General features: G+C 40.6%; 1 non-coding gene across 1 annotated transcript; it reads left to right on the forward strand.

The window, feature by feature from the left end:
* Positions 1 to 216: 216 nt before the first annotated feature.
* Positions 217 to 346, forward strand: LOC111827893. The gene has a single exon (XR_002831639.1). It is a non-coding gene; the product is annotated as a small nucleolar RNA SNORA65 (small nucleolar RNA).
* Positions 347 to 3,812: the final 3,466 nt, after the last annotated feature.

Consider the following 3,812-nt stretch of genomic DNA (forward strand, 5'->3'; position numbering starts at 1 on the left):
AGCTAAACAGACTAAAAATCAACAACTCTTCTTGAATCCATAGAGAGGTGAGGATATAAGACAAACCAGTGTCGCAAAGATTAGAGAGAGAGAGAGACCGACAACCATAGGAGTCACTGCTTATCTAGCAGAAACTCATGAGCAGAACCACCATAGGAAGCAGCACTGGAGAAGGACAAGATGAAATGTGATTGAAGAATTGGCAGAGGTTAGCCACCCGCCACTGCACCTGACCACTTCTCTGATGGCTGGTGCAATGCAGTGGTGGGCTGAAACTAAGGCCCAGTTTAAAAAACACATTGTTATTCTTCATATGGATGACTGTGCTGAACGCATGGGCACAACCAGGAAATGACTGAGGGAGGACGTTATGTGGTCTGCTCTGGCTTTGGGTTGTGACAAAACTTTTGCTGTGTTGTGTGTGTTTTTCTGCAGTTAATCACAGTAGAAATAGCACTTTTTATGAGACTGTCAGCTTTGCCTGACAGATGTGGCACCGATCGATCTTTAGCTAGAGAGTTCTCTGGAACCATTAAAGGGATCCTGGGGACTGCCCAGGCCGTGGGCTGCAATGTTGATGGCCACCATCCTCATGACATCATAGATGATATCATCAGTGGTGCAGTGGAATGTCTGGCTAGTTAAGAACTGCAAAGGAACATGTTTCAATTAAAGATTATTTGACAACCAAAAAAAAAAAAAGAATTGGTGAAGATTCAGTATGGACAGTTCTAAGAGTTACCAGTCATAGAGAGATCCCTACACTTTTTTTTTTTACCTCCAGGGCCCCCAGATTATCATCTATAATAATAAAAGGGTAATATGCTAATTAGACCGAACATCTTCCTGACGTCATTCCAGACGTCTTTCCTGATGAAGCCAGGGCCAGAGGGAAGCAGCCTGGGTCCCAGGTGCTGGAGGGAAGCTGGTGCCAGCAACCGGGGGAAGGAAGGCCTACTCTTGCACGAATTTTCATGCATCAGGCCTCTAGTAGTAAATATAAAAGAAAAATACCTTCATCTTTCTGGCAGGGGAAGAGGAAAAAAAACATTTTTAAATATACTAGAATACTCTGTTTTTCTTTACAAGGCCTAGTTGACATGATTTTAATTAACCTGGGGAGGGAAATAGCAAACTCCAGGGCACTCTAGCCATCGTCCCGCCTGAGAAGGGAGAAACAAACAGAAACACTTGTAAAGTTTACAAATTCCCACTAAAATACTGAGTCAACCTAAGCATAGGATTCTAGAACATTTCCTTTCCCCTCATACACACCCCTCACCACCACATTGCTAAAGACCAATTTATAGCAATTCCTTATACCTGATACATTATGTGCACCTTTCAAGGAAACAATTACAGTGCTTATCAAAAGGCATAAAACACAATATGAAAAGAAGCACCAGAACCAAATATGACAAACATGTTTAAATTATCAGACCAAAAATTTAAAACAACAATGATTAATATGCTAAGGGCTCTAATAGAAAGAGCAGACAGCATGCAAGAGCAGGTAGCAATATAAGAGGTGGAAATCCTAAAAGTGTGAAAAAGAAATGCTATAGATAAAAAAAAAGAAAGAAAAGAAGAACACTCATTCACACACACACACACACACACACACACACACACAAATAACATACACTGTAACACAAATGAGTAATGCCTTTGATGGGCCTATTCATAGACTGGACATAGCTGAAAAAAATGTCTGAGCCTGAGGATATGCCAATAAAAACCTCCAAAATTAAAAAGCAAAGAGAATAGACTAAAAACAAAAATAGAGCCCTAGCCGGTTTGGCTCAGTGGATAGAGTGTCGGCCTTCGGACTGAAAGGTCCAGGTTCAATTCCGGTCAAGGGCATGTACCTTGGTTGTGTGTACATCCCCAGTGGGAGGTGTGCAGGAGGCAGCTGATCAATGTTTCTCTCTGATGTTTCTAATTTTCTATCCCTCTCCCTTCCTCTCTGTAAAAAAATCAATAAAATATATTAAAAACAAAATAGAATGTTCAAAAACTATGGGAACACTATAAAAGACATATGTAATGGTAATACCAGAAGAAAAAAGAAGAGCAAAAAAACCCAAAACAACAAAACAAAACATATTTGAAACAATAATGACTGAGAATTTTCCCCACATTAAATGTCAGACATCAAACCACACATCCAGGAAGGTCAGAGAATACCAGTCAGGATAAATGCCCTACAAGCAAACACCCCTCCACCCTCTCAAATCCCGTACCTATGCATATCATTATCAAACTACAGAAAATCAAACATAAAGAAAATGTTCTGGAAGAAATCAGAGGGGAGGAAATTGAAAACACTTTACCAATAGATGAAGAAAGAATTATATCTGATTCTCTTCAGAAAACATGCAAGCAAGTAGAGAGGGGAGTGAAACATTTAAAGTGTGGTCAGAAAAAATCAATCTAGAATTCTGTTTCATGAAAAATTATCCTTCAGAATTGAAAGAAATAAAGACTTTTTCAAATAAACAAAAATTGAGGGAATTGGTTGTCAGTAGTTCTGCCTTACAAGAAATGTAGTGGGAGAAGTTCTTTTGGGAGAAGAAAAATATGTGAGAAACTTATATCTACATAAAGCAACACAAACAAAAGGGAAAAAATGATATTCCAGTTTCCACCTTAAAAAAACAAAAATAATATAAGAAGATTGTTGTTTTAAATAATAAAAAATGAGACATTTTTAGGTAGTTCAAGCATTTGGATACAATAAATATTCAGTGAATTGTATATGTGGCAAGTCAATTAATCAATGATGTGTTATATATACTAGAGGCCCAGTGCACAAATTCACGTGAGGTCCCTCCGGGTGGCCTGTGGGGATTGGGCCGAAATCCTCAGTCCAATGATGCCCGCATCTCCTACCTGCTGCTCCAGCTCATCCCTGCCCGACTGAACCTGCCATGGCTCCCGCCCAATTAGCCCTGATTGGGAGAGGCTTGCACTGCCACAGAAGCACTTGCCAGCCATGAGCCCTGCATCTGGTGCCCTCTCAAGGGGAGTGGCCTGCGGGATCGGGCCGAAACTGGCTCTCTGACATCCCCCGAGGGGTTCCGGATTGCGAGAGGGCAGGCCAAAGACCCCACTGGAGCACGTTCAGGGCCAAGGAGGGACTGCGGGAGGGCTCCAGGGCATGTCCGGCCCCATCTCACCCAGTCCCAATTGGGGCCAATCAGGGCCAGCCGGCCAGGGAGGGACATGAGATGTTGGCCAGCCAGGGAGGGACCGTGGGAGGGATCCAGGGCATGTCTGACCCATATCACTCAGTCCCGATCAGCCAGACCACAGCAGCAAGCTAACCTACTGGTTGGAGCATCTGCCCCCTGAGACTCAGTGCACGTCATAGTGAGTGGTTGAGCGGCCTTATCATATCATTAGCATATTACGCTTTGATTGGTTGAACAGTCGACCAGTCACCAGACGACTGGACACTTAGCATATTAGGCTTTTATTACATAGGATTATATCTAACTTTATAAAAATCTTTGCTTTATATGTGTATCTGATATATAAATGCAAATACCTTACATATGATGCATATATAAGCATATATGATATATATGTGACATATGTGCACATATAATAAAAAAGTTTTTAAAGATTTATTGATATAGCCAAATAGTATTATCTATAAAGCCAAAATTATAATGAGAAGAACATATAATTTCATGAAGTATGGTAAATTATACAACAGATTGTGCTAAGCTTCAAAAATTATTGTTGTGAAGAATCTATAACATCATAAAACTATATACATACATATATAGATAAATGATAAAATAATT

Source organism: Myotis lucifugus, unplaced genomic scaffold (assembly GCF_000147115.1).
Source record: "Myotis lucifugus unplaced genomic scaffold, Myoluc2.0 scaffold_242, whole genome shotgun sequence".
NCBI lineage: Eukaryota > Metazoa > Chordata > Mammalia > Chiroptera > Vespertilionidae > Myotis > Myotis lucifugus.